The sequence below is a fragment of the Dasypus novemcinctus genome, chromosome 14, assembly GCF_030445035.2.
Source record: "Dasypus novemcinctus isolate mDasNov1 chromosome 14, mDasNov1.1.hap2, whole genome shotgun sequence".
Lineage (NCBI taxonomy): Eukaryota > Metazoa > Chordata > Mammalia > Cingulata > Dasypodidae > Dasypus > Dasypus novemcinctus.
Genome location: NC_080686.1, coordinates 20712970 through 20734941, shown reverse-complemented (window position 1 = coordinate 20734941; position 21972 = coordinate 20712970). Strand labels below are relative to the sequence as shown.

At 41.1% G+C, this 21972-nt stretch overlaps 1 protein-coding gene across 6 annotated transcripts in view; it reads right to left on the bottom strand.

The window, feature by feature from the left end:
* Positions 1-21972, bottom strand: part of FAM110B (family with sequence similarity 110 member B) — a 168378-nt gene that overhangs the window by 21514 nt on the left and 124892 nt on the right. For 2 of the 6 annotated variants that reach the window (XM_058275551.2, XR_011645624.1), the window contains one exon: positions 5546-5626. The exons of the other annotated variants lie outside the window; for them this stretch is intronic. The gene's annotated coding sequence lies outside the window, so the exon portion shown is untranslated. Of the gene's footprint in view, positions 1-5545; positions 5627-21972 lie in introns of those variants that run through there. 6 annotated transcript variants of the gene reach the window in all.

Sequence of the window (21972 nt, the reverse complement as noted above, 5' to 3'; positions counted from 1 at the left end):
TACACAGGACCTTTTGAAGATGTCACTTTCAGTTAAGGTGTGGCCCAAGTGAATCAAGGTAGGTCTTAATTTGGATCACTGGATGCCTTCTGAAGTACCCGGAGGTCACATAATTGAGAAAGGAGAGAACACAGCTATGTGAAAATCAGAGATAAACCTCAAAGATTGTTGGTAGCCATCACCAGAAAGCTACAATCTTTGGGGAGAACGCAAGTCTTGTCAAAATCTTGATTTTGGATGACTTCTAGCCTCAAAACTGTGAGCAATAAATTCCTGTTGTTTAGGCTAAAACTTAGCTCAGGCAAGCTAAGACAAGGGGTAAGCAGGATCAATAGTGTTTTAAAAAATTTTTTTAAAGACAACAGAAATGACAGTGTGTTTCGATATTGATGGAAATGACACCATAGGCAAGAGAAAATGCATGTAATGCAGGAGAGGATTTATACTGATATAAAGAATGGCAGGGGTGGAGTGAGGGGTGGGTGGATGGGGTGGGTGGGTATAAAAAGTGAACCAAAAACTTCAGCACCAGTGGTAAATGATGGCTTATAAGGCTCAGAAGACTGTAAGGGATCTGCTATGCTGGCCCTTGACAACAGAGGAGAAGGCTTCTATAGAAACAGCTCTAGAAGGAATGGAAGGGACAAGTGCTGCCAGGGGCCAGCAGGGCATGAGGCTGGACAAAAGCAGAGACCACCGGGCCAAGGACAAGAGAGAGAAAGAGAAACAGCGACACAGCTGGGGAAATGTTAACAGAGCCCACGAGCCAGCAGTGTCCTTCTAGTAGATGATCAACAGCACAGAGGCAAACCTAAAGGTGACGGAACAGCAACTCTCCTTTTGCTAGAATTCTCCTTCTGCCAAAAGCCAAACATCACGCGAGTGATCGGTTTTATCTTCCATAAGACAGAGGAAGAAAGTAGTGCTTAGGCAAATTCGAAGTTTACTGACGGGAAGTGTGGGAAAGGTGGACAGAATCAGAACCCTCTGGAACAACCATGAAGAATTCCTACAGTATACAGTAGCTAAGGAAGGAAATTCATTCCTTTGACAAGTATCTATCGAGTGCCTACCGTGTGCCAGGCACTGCTCTAGGCATCGGAGATCCTGCATGAATGGAACAGCGCCAATTTCCTGCCCTCCTGGCTGGGTGCACACGATTCTGAGTAAAGAATGGGATTCTATGGCTGGATTCTAAAGAAAAAGGGCCGGGGAGCCCCTGAGCGGAAGGGGAGCTCACACAGTTCACAGCCACTCAGTGAGGCTGCAGAGGGAAGGGCATCTAAAATAAACAGACGGCAGAGGACACGAAAGGGGTCAGAGGGGTAAGGAAACCAGAGGAAAGGCAGACCCCAGAACAGGAGGGCAAGTGAACTTGGAAGGACGGGGTCACGAGGGGCAAGAGCGGCTGTCGTCATTTGTGTGGGGTTCTGGAGTCGGGCGACTTAGCTTCCCACCTGGCTCTACCCCGTACTTCTGGGTGATCTTGAGTGTGTTACAAGCCTCGTTCTACCCTTCAGGTTCATTAACTGTAAAATGGGCGTGACACTAAGAAATGTCTATTGCTCTTTTAAATGGGCTGGAGAAAACACTATAACGTCACTGATGATAGCAGCAACTGGAAGATTAATATAAAGAGTTTCTGAGCAATTAAAATGGCCCAAATTGGAATTAACCATTTTGTAAAGCAGAGAGATTTTTATCCCAGGCTACATTTGTGCCTGCCGAGGTGGGCTTACTGTCTGGGCAATGAGCTCATAGGTTGGGGGGTGTGTGTGTGTGTGTGTGTGTGTGTGTGGGGTGTGTGTGTGTGTGTGTGTGTGTGTGTGTGTGTGTGTGTGTGTGTGTGTGTGTGTGTGTGTCAGATGAATATAAGGTTCTTTTTCAACGGGTTCTGTGTTTCAATAAAAATCTTCTCACTGCCCAGATTTATTTACCTACTTTCCAAGCCAGGAGAAAGGAACATGAAGACAGAGGGCAAAAGAAGAAAGTTTGAAGGCAAACGCTAACAAATAATTCAGCATTGAAAGAAATAATTGCAACAGAATATATTCAGGAATATATTAATGTTTTTGATAGTGGAATAATCTGATGAGCAGGGATTTTTTTGAAAAGTAGGATTAAGATTTGGAAGGAGAACAGTGTAAGCAAAGCAGGCTAGGTGAATCTGAGAGAGGAAGAAGAGGGAGCAGGACTTCTCAGCAGTTATATGCTATTATGCCATGCGTGTAGCGACTGAACCTGGAATCAGCTTGGTTCACCCTTGCTAAGTTCTGTGCCTTCCATTCCTCACTGTTCTGACCCCACATTTCATTTATCTTTTTTTTTTTTTTTAAGATTTATTTATTTCTCTCCCCCTCCCTCCCGCCCCAGTTGTCTGTTCTCTGTGTCTGTTTGCTGCATGTTCTTCTTTGTTGACTTCTGTTGTTGTCAGCAGCACGGGAATCTGTGTCTCTTTTTGTTGCATCATCTTGTTGTGTCAGCTCTCCATGTGTGCGGTGCCATTCCTGGGCAGGCTGCACTTTCTTCTGCTCTGGGTGGCTCTCCTTATGGGGTGCACTCCTTGCGCGTGGGGCTCCCCATGCGGGGGACACCCCTGCGTGGCAGGGCACCTCTTGTACACATCAGCACTGCACATGGGCCAGCTCCACATGGGTCAAGGAGGCTCGGGGTTTGAACCTTGGACCTCCCATGTGGTAGACGGACGCCCTAACCACTGGGCCAAGTCCGCTTCCCTCATTTACTTTTTATGTAGCATATTTCAAGTTTTAGATGTAGAACATGGAAAGTGTTTCACACAGTATAGAGACTCCAACACTGAATTCTGAGAGGTTCTGGGCTGATGGTGGAAATCACCATGTAGGAGCCATTTATCAGGCTCATGGGTGATCAACAGGGCAGCAGTGGGGATGACTGATGACTGGGGGAGGAGTTGGAGGCCACCTCTGATGTTAGGACGATCTAGAAGACAGGTGGGTGCGCATTATGGTAAATAGGGCCACAATGCCAATGGCAGCTTTATTTTTGTTTATAATGTACTTAGGTTACGTGGGTTCGTGCCACTTCAAATTGTTCAGAAACCATTTAGCCTGCAACTGCAATTCAGGGATCATGTCATTAAACTCTCCAATAATCAGAATCTGCTATACCTGAAGGCAGGAAGTCATGGGCTTAGATCTGAGAGGGATGATGCCACAGACCACTTTGGATGCAATGTCCGTGTCTCTTTGATTCATGCAATTTCCCCCTCCATTAGCTTAGAAGGGCTCTAATTCTTTCGTGACATTCTTTTTTTTTTCCTTATTGATTTCTAGAGGGAGGGTATTGGATTTTTCTCTTTTGTTTAAAAGCATTAAAGGTAGACCAAGGCTTTTAAAGTTCTGTTTTACTTACTAAGACCACTTCAAGTGTTTTTTTTATAGAACAATTGGGAGGCTGAGCTTCCTGTGTTTATGATAAAACCCTGAAAAACATTTAAATAAATGAAGATAATACATATATGAAGGTTAAATTGCTCCTTTTTATCAGGCTTCAACTGACTATTAAAATGAAATTTAGCTTACAGAGACAGTGAAAAGAAACTATATAAAAAAAGGAATTGCCTATCTCAGAAAATATTTCCGTTACAGTAGTCCACTTCTAGCCTTCGGACAAAGAATTACTCAATAGTCTACTTTTCATTTTACAATGTCAGCTTTTAAAAATATTATGATAAGCATTCTAAAGTGACCCAATTCCCCCAAAACCTAAGAAAAGTGATATGTCATTTCAAAATCCATCTCTACCTCTTGCAGGGCAAAAGACAAATACTTAAATAGTTTTCCTTCTCTGGCACATGGGAAGGGCTCTTTTTTAAAATAAATTCTTTTACATTTTATTTTTAAGAAGGTTTAGATTACATAAATGTTACATTAAAAATATAAGGGTTCCCATATGACCTATTCCCTCCCCTCTCATACTTTCCCACATCAACAACACCCCGCATTAATGTGGTACATTTGTTACAAATGAGGAACACATATTGGAGCACTGCCACTAACCATGGACTATAGTTTACATTACAGTTTACACCCTGTCCCCCACAATTTTGTAGGTTATGACAAAATATACAATGGCCTGTGTCCATCACTGCAGTGTCATGCAGGACAACTCCAATGTCCTGAAAATGCCCCTATATTACACCTATTCTTCCCTCTCCCATTCCTCAGAACCTCTGGTGACCACCGCCTTTATATCAATAAGAGTTCTTCCATTGTTAGAATAATAATAAGTCTATAGTAGAATAGTAATAAATGTACTTTAGTCCATTGTTCATTCCCTAATCTTGAGGATTTTGGGATGGTGATGCCCACTGTATTTCTAATTGACAGGGAGCTTATATCCCATGGGGCAGATGGATGGAACTATCTTGCGTGCAGTTGCAGATACTCTCTGTTCCTTGGGATGGGCATTGTCCACCTTCTCCTTGTTAGTTGACCTGGGTGAGTCCAATGAACTGGAGAGTAGGTGTTGCAACTCTGCTAAAATACAGGGTTCAACTGGCACATGGACGGATCAATGGTTTAAGTCTCTGGGACATATATTTATCAAGTATAGTGCTAGTTATAGGTTCAAATAAAAGGGGCAGAAGAGTCAGGTGTAGAGAACCTATAAATGAGTCTCTTTTACACTGAAGAGCATAAAATCCAAAGAAAGTCCCACTGATGGGTGCCAAATTCCTGACCTGTCTACCCTGCTTAGAGTTTCTGGATGTCTCTAGAGCCCACAGGAGCCCCACTTTTTGAGGCACTGTTGGCTGTGGCAGTTAATGAGATCTCGCCAAGACTTGTATTAGCGTAACCTCTGCAATGACCTCCCGACTCCTTTGAAGTCTCTTAGTCCTAAAAACTCATTTATATTTACCATTTTCCCCTTATGGTCAAGATCTTTTTCCAGGGAAACAGACTTTGGCCCAGTGGTTAGGGCGTCTGTCTACCACATGGGAGGTCCGCGGTTCAAGCCCCGGGCCTCCTTGACCCGTGTGGAGCTGGCCCATGCGCAGTGCTGATGCGCGCAAGGAGTGCCATGCTACACAGGGGTGTCCCGCGCGTAGGGGAGCCCCACGCGCAAGGAGTGCACCCATAAGGAGAGCCGCCCAGCGCGAAGGAGGGAGCAGCCTGCCGAGGAATGGCGCCGCCCACACTTCCTGTGCCACTGACGACAACAGAAGCGGACAAAGAAACAAGACGCAGCAAAAAGACACAGAAAACAGACAACCGGGGGAGGGGAGGGGAATTAAATAAATAAAAATAAATCTTTAAAAAAAAAAAAAAAAAAGATCTTTTTCCAGATGCATTGCTACTTGGTGCTTGTTAATAATCCCTTGGTGTCAGGGAGGTTCATCCCCAGGAGTCATGTCCACACTGGGGTGGGGGGCTGCATTTTTATGCTGAGTTTGGCTTAGAGAGAGGCCAATTTGAGCAACAAGGAGGCTTTCAGGAGGTAACTCTTAGGCAGTATAATATAAGGCTGAGTTTAAATTTCACAAGAAAAGGTCCATACATACAATCATCAGTATCATGGCCCTGGTGTAATGGTCTGTCTTCTTTCACTAGGTACTGCAAGAAGGGCTCTTTTAATCAAAATTCTAAAAAAAAAAAAAAAAAAAGTTATTCTGAAAATTATCTACCAAATGTTACCTTGTAGCTGCAAAATGTAATATACTCCTTGGGTTCAGCACTCTATCTAGAATTTATGGTAGTCTGGGATTACAAAAGCAGAACCCTGCAGAGAACTAGGTATTGAAGAGATAATAGGATTAACTGTTACTTTTCAAAGAGGAAGTTTCTCTGAGAGAGCATTTGGTCTACATGTGAGTACCCTGATGAAACCAAGAGGGTCACAAGAAGGGGCCATGAAGTGTTGAATACAGAGGAGACTCTGGACTAAGGTAGGTAAAAATATGTACCTAGACCTAAACCTCATACCTTATACAGAAATGAATTCTGAATGGATCACAGACTTAAATGTAAAACATAAAAATATAAAACTTTTAGCAGATAACATAGGAGAAACTCTTTGGCATCCAGGGCTTGAAGCGTTCCTAGACACAACACTAAAAGTACCATCCAAAAAATCAGTATATTGGATTTACTAATATTAAAATCACTTTTGCTTTGCAAAAGACCCATTAACAGGATGAAAAGACGAGCTACGGACTGGGAGGAAATATTTGCAAACCATGTATCTGAAAAAGATGTATATCTAGAATATGTAAAGATTCTTAGGAACCAACTTTAAAAAAATAAACAATCCAATTGGAAAATGGACAAAAGATATGAAGAGACATTTTACGATGAAGAGCATATATGGATGGCAAATAAGCATGTGAAAAGGTGTTCTACTTCACTAGCCATTATCACTACACACCTGTTAGAATAGATACAGTGAAAGCAAGTGACAATACCAAACGCTGGTGAGGATGTGTAGAAACTGGATCACTAATACATTGCGGGTGGGAATGTATAACAGTATGACCACTCTGGAAAACAATTTGGCAGTTTCTTAAAAAACTAAACACATACTTTATGATACAACTCAGGAATCACACTCCTGGGCATTATCCAAGAGAAATGAAAATTTAAGGTCACCCCAAAATCTCTACATGATTGTTCATAACAGCTCTATCAGTATTAGCCCCCAAATGGAATCAACTAAAATGTTTCTCAGTTGGTGAATGGTTAAACAACTTGTGGTATATTTATACCATTAAATGCTACTCAGAAACAAAAAGGAATTAACTACTGATTTGCTCACTGACTTAGAAGGATGGTCAAGAGCATGATGCTGAATGAAAACAGCCAATTTTTGACATCAAAAGAACATATATGCTTCCATTATATAACATTCTTGAAACAACAAAATTATAGAGATGGAGAACAGATTGGTAGAGACCAGGGGATGGGGGGAGGTTGGATATTTATAAAGGGTTTGCAAGGGAGAGCTCTGTGATTTGAATGGGATCTTGAATAAGGTGGTAGTTATATGAATCTACCCACTTAATAAAATGACACAGAACACTAGATACACATATTGTACTAATGTCTATTTCCTGGCTTTGTTATACCATAATCACGTAAGATGTAACCATTGGATATTGGGTGAAGGGTACATGTGACCTCTTAATTATCTTTATAACTTCTTGTGAATCTATAATAATTTCAAAATAAAAAGTTATAAAAAAAAAAACCTGGAGGGGACTTCTGGAGTCAATGGCAGAGTAGATAGCTCTAGGACTCGGTCCTTCTACCCAAACTAGTAAACAGGCAGGAACTGCCTGAAACAACTATTTTGAAACTCCAGAGGCCAGAGGAACACTGTACAGCATCCAAAAAGAGTGGAAGGAAGAAGCTGATAAATTATAGTAAAGACCTGTGAAGACCTGTAAAGCCCTCTCTTTGCTGAGTGGCCATAGGTACCCATGTCCCACTCTTGCCGCAGGCCACTACTAGGTCTAGTCCCTGGCTTGCTCCTGCTGGCAGAAAGGGATATAAAAGTCCTCTTCCCCAAGAACAGGGGTGTGCATGGCCAATCACTGATCGTGGCTCTGAGGCCAGCTACTGTTGCCGTCCATCCAGGACAAAGGCTGCGGCAGCCACTGTTTCAACCCTCCTGGACAGGGGAGGAAGTGATGGCGAATAGAAGACGCAGGGTTCTTCAGGGCTGCGGGGCAGTCAGCCGAAGGGCTGCATTTGCCGAGCAGACCAGGAAAGGTCAACTTTGTGGAGCTATCAGAGAAGTTTCTGGCGCCCTTCCTGACCCCTTCCGCAGGGCGCTTTGGAGCCAGTCTGTGGCCCCTTCAGGGGTCCCTGCTCCTTATTTGTCTGGGAAACAAAGACCTTGGAAAGCCCTCCCAGGGAAGGATCCTCCTCTGAGAATTTGTCTCCCAGGAAAGAGCAGCATGAAACAATGAAAGGAATGTAAAAAACTACACAGGCAGACAGTTTGGGATAAAGGCCTGATGGCTTCAGATACTCAGGAGAGGGAGTTGTGTTTCCTGGCAGACAGAGGGGAAAACCAAACTCCTATAAACAGGGGAATTCTAAAATAACTAGCAAGCCAAAGCTCAGGCCAAGGGAGGGGCCCAGTAAGACAGGGAAAACGCTGCTCAGTGCGCTCACCTTGGGCAGACCCTCCTGATAAGACGGCTAAAGCTCAAGAGAACCTACGTTTTACAACCAGGTGGTAGCAAAACCAAGAAACAAACAGCCCAGGGAAGAAATTCCAGAGTTAACATTTTGAAATATTATACTGTGTAACAAAGGAGTACAAGACAAAGAAACAGGAAATGAAAGGCTGCTCAAAAATAAAAGGATAAAAATATAGAAAACACCAAAAAGATGAGATTGCGGACATACTGATCAAAGTGATTTTAAAAATGCTTAAGGAGAGGAAGCAAAGTACAGAGGAAGAATTAAAAGGATATCAGGAAAACAATTAATGAAAAATAAGGCAGTCAAAGAGATAAGAATTTTGAAAAGGAACCAAACAGCGACTGGACTTTAAGACCATAATTACTGAAATGGAAAAATGCTAGGAGGGTTTCAAAAGCAGATTGGGGCTGGCAGATGAAAGAATTAGTGAAGTTGAAGATAAGGCATTTGAAATGAGTAAGGCTATGGAGTGGAAAGAATATTAAAAGTGAAAATAGCCTAAGACAGTTATGGTACAACATCAAACATAACAACAGACCTGTTATGGGAGACCCAGAAGTAGAAAAAAAAATAAAGTGGCAGAAAGAATAGTCAAAGAAATAATGACAGAGAACTTCCTAAACTTAGAAGAATAGGTGAATATGCACATCCAAAAAGCTCAGAGAACACCAAACAAGATAAACATGAAGAAAAAAAGACCCTGTTATATATTGATTATACTCTTAAATGCAAAAGACAAGTAGAGACATAGGGACAAGGGAGAGAGACGAGATTTATTTCAGCCTACAGCTGACACTGGAAGAAGTTGGGACCGTGGAGCCTTAAGAGGAAGAGGAAGGCTGAACCCTCGCAGACACAGGCCACCATCTTGCTCAACACGTGGCAACAGACATTGGTGAGGGAAGTAACTTATGCTTTACAGCCTTGTGACTGTAAGCCTCTACCCCAAATAAATATAAAAGCTAACAGATTTCTGGTACTTTGCATCAGCACCCCTTTGGCTGACTATTACAACCACCAATGGGCTAAAGAGGAAATCTAAAGCAAAATTAGGAAATATATTGAGGCAGATGAAAATGAAAATATAACATACCAAAACTTATGAGATGCAGCGAAGGTAGTGCTCAGGGGGAAGTTTATAGTTTTAAATGCTTACATTAAAAAATAAGAAAGATTTCAAATCAGAGACCTAACCTCTAAACTAGAAGTCCTAGAAAATAAAAAATAGAGCAAAGTAAACACAAAGCAAGTAGAAGGAAGGAAACAACAAAGATTAGAGCAGTGATAAACAATATAGAAAACAAAACATAGAATCAACAAAATAAAAAAATGTTTCTTTGAAAAAAATCAACAAAATCAACAAACCTTTAGCTAGACAAAGAAAGAGAGCAAGCAGATAGAAATAACAGAAGTCAGAAATAAAAAGGGGCATTACTACCAACCCCGCTGAAATTAAAAGGGCTGTAAGTGGATAATGTGAAAAACTATATGCCAATAAATTAGGTAAACAAGATGAAATGGACACATTCTTAGAAACACAAAACTACCTACTTTGACTCAAGAAGAAACAGAAGATCTCAACAAACCAATCACTAGTAAAGAAATTAAATCAGTAATCAAAAACCTCCCAACAAAAAAAAAATGCTCAGGAGGAGATGGTTTCACAGGGAAATTCTATCAAACAGTCCAAGAAGATTTAACTCCAATTCTGCTCAAACTGAAGAGGAGGGAATGCTCTCTAACTTATTCTATAAGGCAACATACCCCTCACACCAAAGTCAGATAAAGATATAATGAGAAAAGAAAACTACAGACAAATCTCTTTTAGGAATATAAATTTTAAAATCCTCAATAAAATACCAGCAAACCAAATCTAACAGCATATTAAAAGAATTATACACCATGATCAGGAGGGATTTATCCCTGGTATGCAAGGTTGACTCGACCTAAGAAAATCAATTAATGATTGACTGCTGGTGATCCTTGGTCCTTAGGCTGTCACGTGACAATGCACATGGCAGATTCTCCTGGCCTCTTCTTCCTCTTCCAGGTTTCGCTGATGTCTAGCTTATTGCTTCCATGGCTTCCCCTCTCTCTCTGAATTTCATTCTGCCTATAAAGGGCTCCAGTAATAGAAGCCCCATCCTGACTGAGGTGGGTCACACCTTAACTGGTGTAACCTCATCAAAAGGTCCTACGTACAATGGGTTCACACCCACAGGAATGGTTTAAATTTAAGAACATATTTTTCTGGGGTACATACAGCTTCAAACCACCGTACAAAGAAACTAGAATTTGCTCCCCCAATCAAAATAACTATCATTTAAAAAATAATAGAGGAGGTTAAATTATAATAGAAATGAACATGTTTGTCAGATTATAAGACAGTTTACATAGAAAAATAGGTTTAAAAATTTCTCATATTTTAATATTGAGTAAATAATCGAAGACTCAATCTTTAGCCTCAAAAACGAGAAAGATAGGACAATGTTTCCTAAAGTGCTCCAAAATTCTAAAGTTTTCACTTGGTTTGAAAAAAATATTTTTACCCTTATTATGCTTTAGAATAATACAGCATAGACTGGAACATGTTGCAGTACTAAAAGCAGTAAGGCGCTACTATCTTATGAAATTACTGATGCCTGTGAAGATACCAAATTAAAAGTACAGGAGAAGATGAGATCAGAAAGAGAAGAAACTTACTACATCTATAGTTTTAAATAGTTTCTCAATAATATTTTCATGTAAAGTTTCTACATAATGCAAACAGAACTATTCTGGACTGCAATGATTTCTTACTCCAAACTAAAGTGCTTTAAAAATTATGTTTTGTTAGGAGATTTTAAAAAATCAGAACCAAGGCAAAATGACTTCGGGCAGAGCTGACTTTTTTTTTTTTTAAGATTTATTTTACTTACTTCTCTTCCCTTGCCACCGCACCCCCCACTCCCCACAGTTGTCTGTTCTCTGTGTCTATTTGCTGCGTGTTTTTCTTTGTCCACTTCCGTTTTCAGCGGCACAGGAATCTGTGTTTCTTTTGTTGCGTCATCTTGTTGTGTCGTCTCTCCATGTGTGTGGCGCCATTCCTGAGCAGGCAGCACTTTCTTTCATGCTGGGTGGCTCTCCTTATGGGGCGCACTCCTTGCGCGTGGGGCTCCCCTTCGCGGGGTACAGCCCTGCGTGGCAGGGCACTCCTTCTGTGCATCAGCACTGCGCATGGGCCAGCTCCACATGGGTCAAGGAGGCCCGGGGTTTGAACCGCGGGCCTCCCATGTGGTAGACGGATGCCCTAACCACTGGGCCCTGTCCGCTTCCCTAGATAGAACTGACTTCTTAATGTACTAATTTTAAAGGGAATGAACCACTTTTCTTTTCAAATTCCTCAGTATCTTGGAAATCTACAAGATTCAGAGATATAGTTGACATTTCCTAAGTTTTCTTCATTAATATTTTATTTTAAATTATCATTTTCACAGAGATGGGCTTAAGATGATTGGGGAATTTTGAAAAGCCATACATGCTTTGAGAGTTTAAAATTGACTTACTGACAAAATGTGCACATTTTGTTCCCGTATCAGTGATGCAAAAAAGGCAGTATTATCTTTGGTATAGCTCAGAAATATACCAGCCACATTTAGGATACATCTTGTTCACCTTGCTTAATACACATCATTCGTATGGGGTTGCCAAGATTGAAAGAGAGGATGCAAAGGCATAATGGAAAAAAGTTACACATGCAAGGAAATACGGGATCCCAAACTTTACTTATAAATAACCTATTAGATCTGCTCAGCTTGGAGAATAAAGTATTTCTGGTGACTGCAACCCAGGAACTCTCCTTAGCAGCGGTCCATGATATCACAATTTCATGGACCAAAAGGGACTTTGAGAGCTCCATCTGGATCAACTCATTTTACTGTGCGGGAACTTAGGAGCCCAGATACTCCAGTCTGCCATATATGTGGTCTCTAGTCTGTAGACCAGATGCCAACCCTAAGTTTAAACCTAGTAAGCAACAAGATGTACTCAGGGAACCTGGCCTTCTCCTTCAGAGCTGAATGCTTCCATCATCTCCATCTGTAGGCTGATACTCTTATTATTAACCCACCCCCCCAATAAGAAACTGAAATAGATTAATTGGGAGATAAGGCAAAGCAAATGTAAATGTGAAAGTGGATAAAATAAGACTTTTTCCTATGTGGATATCGTCTTCATTTGTGAAGAATCAGAAAAACACATTTTCTATATAAATGGAGCAAAACTGAATCACGTCACAAATGCTCTTGATTAACTGAAAAATCTGCTTTTCTTCTGTCTTCCAAAGGAAATCAGGATAGCAGAAACATTATCTCAGAATCCACAATTGGGACAGCTACAAAAACAAGTCCAGCACTACTAGCATATTCTGCCTCAATTAATCATTTTATTACAATGATAATTACAATTATAATAAAACTATGGTAGATTTTATACACTGATAGTAATTATGAATTATTTGATTAATCATGACTTCTGCGTTATAGTGATTGAGGCATTTGTGACAAGGGTAGACTCAGGTGGGGGAAAGAAGCAAAGCTAAAAAATAGGGCTCACACACACTGCTGGTGTGCCCCTGAGACCCCATACTCTGACACAAAAGCTAAGCCAGCCCCCCTCACTCCCACCTCTGCCAGCACCCACAGAAACTCCCAGAAGGACTGAGTTAAAGAGAACTTGATGATCTGGGGACTTCCAGATCCAGCAAAACATAGGAAACTTCCCAGGGAGGAAATTTTTCCCTGTGAAGAAAGTGATCCGCTTCACCTCCCCTCCTTCCACTCTCCGCCTGCCCAGGAGTGAGGAGGGAGGAGGCACCTACTGACGTTTGGGGGTTCCAATTTGGAAAACATTGGCCCCACATACGATTTCATATAGTAAGGTCTGCCACAAACAGCTCCCTTCACACACAGGTTCCGATCAGACTTCAGTGACTTCCTTTTAAGTGTTAATAGGCAGCCAAACCTGTAACATGAAAGCTAGAGAACAAAAAGGAGGCGCCTGGAATAGAGTGAGCTCTTCAGAAGACATCTGAAGAAAACTTCAAAAGGACTGAGAAATCGTCTGGAGAAATCATTGACGCTATTGCTCTCCTAAAATAAAAACCAAATACTCCTTTAAAAAAACAAACAATGGCAAAGGCAAAAATAAATCTTGGAGGTTAAATATACACCTGGAATAAGAAGAGTGAATAGAATGGTTTGAAGAAAAATCAAGGAAGTCTCCCAGAAAGCAGAACAAAATGACAAATGTTAGAAAAAGAGGAAAGAAAACAAAATATGAAGGAAAGGTGATAAAAATGGAAGGATCTATCCAAGGATGTCCAATAGTCAAGTAACAAAAATCCTAAGTAAAGAGAATAGATAATATTGAAGGGGAGGAATGATTAAAGAAATACTACTACAAAGTTAGTCAGATGGAAAGATCCAAGTGTCAAGAGCCAGGATATCAGCCCAATGATAAAACACAAACCACAGAGTAATTTTTTTTATGTATCACTATGAAATTTTGAAGCATCAGGAATAAAAAGAAGAAAACAGCTTTGAGAGAAAAAACACAGGGTCCATAGATGAATCAGAAGGGCTTTGGACTTCTTAAGACTAACAATGGAGTCCACAAAGTGGTAATGTGATGCCTTTTCAATTTTGAGAGAAAATGATTTTTTTACCTACAATTTTACACTCAGATTTACACTCAGACTTCTTCAAGCACACGGATAATATAAAGTCCTGTCAGACATTCAGAGATTCAAAATTATACCTCCCAAGAACTTGGACTTAGGAAGCTTCTGGTACTTTAGCAAGAAGAGGGAATAAATCCAGAAATAAAAGGTACAGGATTGAAGCCAGATGGGCTTTCCCCAAAGAGATGAGCAGCCAAGGACTGGCTGGTTCTGGGATAATGTTGGAGACGTCAAGCACAGCAGCTGCTGAGAGCTAGAAAGCAGATGTCCCTGAAGTGACCACGTGGATAAGGAGATCCAGGAGTGGGGCATGTATATGTGAAGTGCTATTCAGAGGCACACGGGCATAGACGTGTCAAAGCATTTGGAAGAAAAAAAAGACAAACTATATAGAAAAATAAGGACAGAGGAGACAATAACTGAAAAAGGAAGGTTGTGACAAAAAAGGAGGTAGGGTTGTAGTACACTCCATGTGTAGTACATTGCTCATTAAGAAAATGTAACAAGCTAACTAAAATGACACTAAAATTTCTAAATTTTCTGCTATCGAGTGTACTCCCTGGGTATTTCAAGGGGAAAAATAATAAAAGAAAAAGAATTTAAAACATTATTACAGCTTTGACATACGGGTACAGTTAGATTTTAGGTTCTTAACTTTGTAATCCGGGAGCATTCTCAGATTGATGTTTGGAGTCTGGGAAACTAGTATTGACTAAAATCCAAAGAACTTTCCCTCACTTTGATGAATTCTACCAGAATTCTCAGATCCCCATTAGAATAAATCAAAGGCAAGCTTATGCTGTTGTAGGAATAAATCAAAGGCATGTTTACACACAGGTACAAAAGCAGTAGAGGGCTCTCTTGCTTAATTTCTCTGCAGCCGCTGGATGTTGGCATCCGAAGAGCTCCCGGATTCCCATCACTCTCCATTCTCTGATGATGCTTATTTGTCATCAAAAAATTGTCACAAACTGAAACACTTTACATTTATTGTCTGTCTCCTGCAGTAAGCCGTATGAGGACATCATGGTGGTGCTGGGCTGCCGCCGTATCTCCAGGGCACGGGATTAATACTCAAAGGAAGGATAACGAGAGGGGAAACATGTTTCTTACATGTCTACAAAGCAACTTCACACTGAGCAGCCCCTAAATTGGTGCTTCTCATGCGGGCGGGGGACATCCCAACCCATTAACCCACAAACTCCCCTCAGCTGATCCTGGTTCCACCCACAATAATTACCCCTTATTCTCCCAGGGTTAGAGCCAGTGACAGTCATTCTTGTATCCTCGCCTTGGGAATTTCATGTTTCCCATGTCTCCCAGAAGTGTGTGCTTAAAATGCTAGATTCTTTATAATGCAGCCTTGGGTAAAAATTCAAAACGTGAACACAGAAGGCTGATATTTCTTCCCTTTGAGTTCAAGAGCACTTGGGCTATCGACAGTGGAAGCCATGGGATGGGAACCAGCAGTCTATGAGCACGTGCTCCCATTCAGAAATAAACTACACGGTAAGATGTTCACCTGTTGAAGTACCAGGGGTACTTCCTGAGGTGCCCAGCCAGGACTTTCTCCTGGTAGGTAACTGGTATCAAAGCATTCATTCTATTCCTATATCCTTCATCATTAGTTCCCAGGATAATTCAGACAAGAAAAGCTAGATCAGAAAGATAAAAATGGAAGCAGCTAAAAAAAGTGATACATAGAGATTTCCTTAAGCAACCTCAATTTAAAAAAAGTGTATTTTACAGGGTATCTAATACATGATAAAATATTTATATGCAGACAGTTTGGCTCTCATCTTTAAAGATGTTCAAGTCCTGGGCCTTTCCTAAGCCCTCCCATCCTAGCTGGAACCCCATGCTCTTGTGCAATGTACCCTCAGAGTCACTGAGTCAGAGAAAGATCTGGAAGGTGGGGGCTTTTTTTTTTGTTTTTTCTCAATTGGGCAGAGTCACAGTACAATAGTGCTGGGAAGAATGAACTTGGATGTCAGAGAGACCTTGGTTTAAATCTGGGCTCTACTGCTTATTAGCTGCATGTCTTGGAAGCAGGTGAATTAACAGCCCTGAGCCTTGTTTTTTTTGGGCTGTATAAAGACACTAATCACAGTCTACCATATCAGTTGTTGTAGTAAGTAAAATGAAACAAAATTAGCACAATGCCAAGCATATTAGGTACAAAGTAACGGAGACCATCACAGTCATCATCCAATCTCTTTCCACAGCCCAGCTTGAGAGGCAGTGAAATCCCCGGAGAGGTCTGTAGAAAGAAGCTGGACAGCGGGGGATTATCTGAATACGTGGGGTGACTGCAACAAGAGGACCCGGACTCCCTAGAAAAAGTGAAGAATATAATTTCCACTTACTGCTCAAAATCTTGCCAATGAGAAGCAAGTTCTTTGGAATGCCAGATCTCTAACAATGAGAATGCTACATGCCAGCAATTCCTACAGAAATGAATTAAGAGAAGAGAGAAGGGAGAGCAGTCACACTGTTTCTTCAGGGACACTGCCTGATTTTTATTGGCACCATCCTGGAATTCTGTTAAGTCTGTCCAGAATGATCAGGCACGTGGAAGGGCACTTATAAATGCTTTTGTTTTCTGTCTACTGAAGGATTCCATTATCCCACTCCTTTAGAAAAGTCAAGAATAATATTAAATTCTGAATGTTTCAAAGTAATATAGAAGAATAATGTCTGTAGGCAATGTTAAAATGAAAATCTGAAATGGAGATTATAAGCCTGGGAGCTCAAAAAGGGTTTATTTATTTATTTTTTTTAAATGTCTCATTGTTATTATTACTATTTGTTTTAGGGCAGAAAAGGGAAGCGTTTTTCACCACGTCCCACCAAATTAATATCTGAAGTCATATTCATACAAGAACACTTTTCGAACCACACTCTTGGGATACGGAAGGGATTTTTTTGGAGATTTTAATTCCTAATTGGCCTGATGACATTCACAACTGAAGCTGCCACAGAGCCTAGACTACGAGCATGCCGACTACAAACCTGCCCCGCGGTGCAGGGCCGGGGTGGAAGCTCTCGGCCCCCGCCTCGTGAGCCACTGCTACTTAGAAGGAAGCACGTGCAACCACACGCTCCACCTCAGCTGCGAAGACACTTCCCGCCGTGACTCTTCCGACAGCCTCCTCACCTGGCACTGGGTCTCCATTTCCCACCGCGAACAAGGACGGCCTGTTTGGGGACTGGACAAGTGTTTGCAATCTGTGCACCTGCACCGTACCTCGTTTCCCTTCTTGGCGGCGACCTGATTGAACCTGCCCGCGTGTAATGACCTGGACTGCCAGGAGTGGGGGGGGACTGGCATTTCCAAGGCAGAAGGTGCTCGTTATCAAGTGTAGGTGGATTAAGAACCACACGTGTCCTTAATCTTAATACACGTGCCCATGTACGTTCTTAATCTTAATATATGTTCTTAATCTTAACACAGGCACATGGTCTTAATCTTAACACATGCTCTTCATTTTAATATGCAGACCATGTACATGACCTTAACCCATGAACCCGTCTCTCCCTTCTCCTCTGGGCCTCGTCTTTTCATCTTAGAGGTGCTCCTCAGGCCTTCCATCCCGGGTGGCCTCTTCCGTGCCTCTGTGCTCTGCTCCAGGACCACTCCTGTCTCTGAAGCTTATTACTCCTTGTGTTTCTGCATGTTTCTCTCATTTGTAAAGGACTCCAGTAAGAGGACCAAGACCCACCCTGGGTCATGCCTCACTGAAGTCTTCCAATAAAGGCCCCGACTGAATCCAGTCCAACCAAAGGGTCCCATGGCCCCAGGAATGGATTAGCTCCAAGAACACGATCTTTTCTGTGATGCACAAAAAATCCCAAATTTTCACAGCAAGCCTTGCGGGTATCTTGATTTCAGACTTCTACCATCAAAACTGTAAGCTGATAAATTCTTGCTGTTAAGTCCAAACTACTTCATTGTATATGAGATAGCAGCTCTGCTCATCAACCAAGAAAGAAGGGAACGACGTGAGAGAACGAGGAAAGGGGAAAGGAATATATTGAATTAAGTCCCTTAGGACTGTGGAAATGGTGCCATTTTCAATAAAGAGATTGATAATAACTGGGTAAACATTTTTAAAAGTGAAACTCAATGATATTTGTGCACTGGGAGGGTATATCTTTCACATCCAAGGATCTTCCTCTAAAATCTTTCTGATTTGCACTTACATTTTAGAAGTCAGGAGATTTCATGGTATTATACGACTATTTAAAAAGACAGAGGGTTTGTTTTAAGTTTTTAAAATACTGCCCTGTTTTTAATCTCTCTTAGTTTTCAAATGACTTTAACAGAAAGCCCAAGTTTTTACTCTATTAAGCTAACGCAGATTAAATAAGGGAACTGCAAAAAATGCCTTCTGGTTATAAAGACAGACTATGTTTATTAATATGCATATCCATTAGGTACATACTACATAATAATAATGATCACAGAACTAGCACATTAGATGGTACTTAATATGTTCCAAGGCACTTTACAAACATTAACACATTAACTCCTACAATGGCTTTATGAGGTTGGGAACTATAGCTATCCTTCATTTTACAAATGAAGACACTGAGGTCCCAAGAAGTTAAAATGTCAAATAAACTGTCCAATAAAATGCTCACTCTACCTCAGCTAGAAAGGGACAGAGCTGGTGTGTGAACAAGGCAATCTGGCATCAGAGTAGAGTCCCCTTGTGGTCACCATTTGACCAGAGGAGAACTGAGGTGCTGAGAGGTTAAGGACCCTGCCCCTACCCCCACCACACCAGTTCCACCTCTGGTGGTGATTCTGTGGCTCTGTGCAGTGTTTCCCCTTCCTCATGCCTATTTTCCGGAATATTCGCCCATGGATCATTCCATTGGGGAATCAACTTGAACATACTATACTTTGTTCTCGTTCCCGTGTCCGGCTACAACCAAGATGCTATCATGTAGAATCACATCAGCTCTTTCCATGGAGCTGAGCTTGCCTTCTGCTTTAGTCAGAGAAACTACTTCACTTAGATTCCTTAATTGGTTTATCTACTATTGATTTTTTTTCCTGCTAAGGGATTTTGGACTGACTTGCACAAAAACGCTATCAAATAAACCTGCCCACATAGAGGCTTTTTGCTTCAAGCCACCCCAGGGGATCCATAAGATAGACTCTTCCGGGCCGCCTCACTTGCTTTTCTTTCGTTCTTGGGGGAGCAGCAAGGCTTGGCGTCTTGGAGGCAGCCGTAGGAAGCTGTGTGCATCACATTAAGGAGAAGTTAGACGTAGTTTTGAGTTAAGACACCATTACTGATGCTCTACAATCTGTTACATCCTCCAGCCTCGGGCAGTGAGAATTAGAACTCTGAAATGGAATAAATTCTGGACAAGAACAAATAAGATAATTTGCTTGTCTTTTTAAAAACCTCTTCCCAAGAAGCTAGATGTTCATTTACAAATATTCTTCAGATTTACTTTCGTGACACATCCAAATTTCATTGTCTGGAAAGAAGAGGACTCTCGAGACCTTCAAAATTAGCTAATTTGTTCAGTAATGAGTTACAGAACAATTAAAATATTAAGAAATATATCTGGTCTGAATTTTAGACTCAGCGTGTTTGTATACTCAACAGATATTTGTGAATTCCTCCTATGTTCAAGCTCTATTTCAGATGCCAAGAGAACAGAAATAAATAAAACATGAAAAAGATCCTTGCCCTTGTGGAGGTTACATTTAGACTGGGAGTCAGAAAATGAGCAAAAATATATAGTATATCAAAAGCTGGCAAGTTATCATGAAAATAAAAAAGACAACCCACAGAATGGGAGAAAATATTTGGAAACCATAACAGATAAGATTTGATATCCAGAATATGTAAAAAATCCTACAAGTCAATAATAAAAGAACAACAACAAAAGAAAAACAATTGAAAAATAGGCATAAGACTTTAACAAACATTTCTCCAAAGAAGATACACAAATGACCAAAAAGTACATGAAACGGTGCTTAACACATCATTAGCCATCAGGGAAATGCAAATCAAAACCACAATGAGAGACCACTTCAAACCCACTAAAAAATAGACAATTTTGAGTGTTGGAGAAGGTATGGAGAAACAGGATCACTCATTCATTGCTAGTGTCAATGCGGAATGGTACAGCTGCTCTGGAAGACAGTTTGGCAGTTCCTGAGAAAGCTAAGTATAGAATTACTATATGACCCCGCAATCCCACTTCTAGGTATAAACCCAAAAGAACTGAAAGCAGGGACTCGAACAGAAACTTGTACAGCAATGTTCATAGTGGCATTATTCCAAATTGCCAGAAGATGGAAGCGTCCCAAGTGTCCATCAACTGATGAACGGATAAACAAGAGGTGGTATATACACACAATGTAATATTACTCAACTGTGAAAAGGGAAGAAGTTCTGATACATGTAATACCTTGAAGACACACTGAGTTATATAAGCCAGGTACAAATGTTGTATGATCTGTCTTACATGAAATAATGAGAATTAGTAAATTCATAGTCTGAAACCAGAATACAGGTTACCAGGGGCTAGCATGTGGGTAGGGAATGGGTAGTTAATGTTGAAATTTAACTTCTATTTTGGGGTGATGGAAAAGTTCTGGTAATGGATAGGGGTGATGGTAGCACGAAATTGTGAATGTAATTACCACCACTGAATTATATATTTGAATGTGACTAAGAGGGGGTAATTTTAAGTTGTATATATGTTAGCAGAATAAAAACTTAACAAGCCAAAACAAAGCATAGGATGATGCAACACAGTGAACCCTAATGTAAACCATGTACTATAGTTAATAGTGAAATTACTGTAATGCTGTCATCAATTGTAACAAATGCACTGCACTAATGCAAGGTGCTAGTATCGGGGAAGGAAGGGTAGATGAGAACTCTGTATTTTTTTGCATGATTTTTCTGTAAACCTACAAGCTCTCTAATTTTAAAAAAGCTAGTAAATGCTCTGGGGAGGTAAACAAGGATGGACATGCAAATTTGAAGAGAGGCTCAATGAGAAGGGGTCATGGGAGGAAAATTTTGCAGGAGGTAAGGGAATGGTTACAGAGGCACTGAGGAAAGAGAATTCCAGGCTGAGGGAAAAGCAGCAGAAGGCCCACGGATGCAGGAGAAGCACGCTGGGGAAGAGGCGGGAAAGTTAGGGGCACGACTGTGCTGTGTCACAGCAAATGGGATGTCACCACAGGGCTTCAGCCCAGGACCCAGAGCTCAGACTTGGGAGTTGCAGGGGATGGGGTAGATGGGAATCCCCTATATTTTCAATATAACATTTATGCAATCTAAAGCTCCTTTAAAAATGAAGAAAAAAATTGTTAAAAGCAAACTCTCCAACTTGCCCAGGTAATCAAGGAGGGCAATTTCTTTTGGCATTTGAGTCCAGAAAGAGCTGCCCTGCAGCCTGTGCCAGGAGTTCAAGGGAGATGGACTTGGAGTCGCATTATCAGAGGATGTAAAGCTACCAAGGCCAGAGGAAGAGGGTGGTGGGGTGAAGGCAAAAAGAATGTGAAGGCAGCTCTTTTGAGTGTTACGCGTGTCTACGGCTCTTGAAGAACGTGCTATGAAATCATGGCAGTAACAATTTCTTCTTATATCACTATCAGAATAAGTAATTTTTCAATATGAATCTATCTGATTCTTGAGGAATAGCAACTCTTTGCAGGAGTAATTCTCTCAGGCTAATTTAACGGCTCTCCATAAAAAGGGGACAAGAAAAATCATAGCTGGAAACTACCAAGTCTTTTGATTCTAACACCCTCTTGATAAGCTGGGAACATAGGGTCTCCCCATATCACTACCAGTCTTTGAGTAATGAGGCTTTGTCTTTGTCAAAACAGAGAGACACGTGGCTGAGGGAGTAGGAGCCCTTTAAAAAATGATATAACACCGAGAAGTGACTTACAATTTCTTCTGACATTTATCTTCTTTCCTGGCTTTACCAAGTTTTAGTTAGGTATGAATCTCAAGGCAATTATAGATATGAAAATCTATGATATGCCATTAAAGATCTGTACCCAGGAGATGC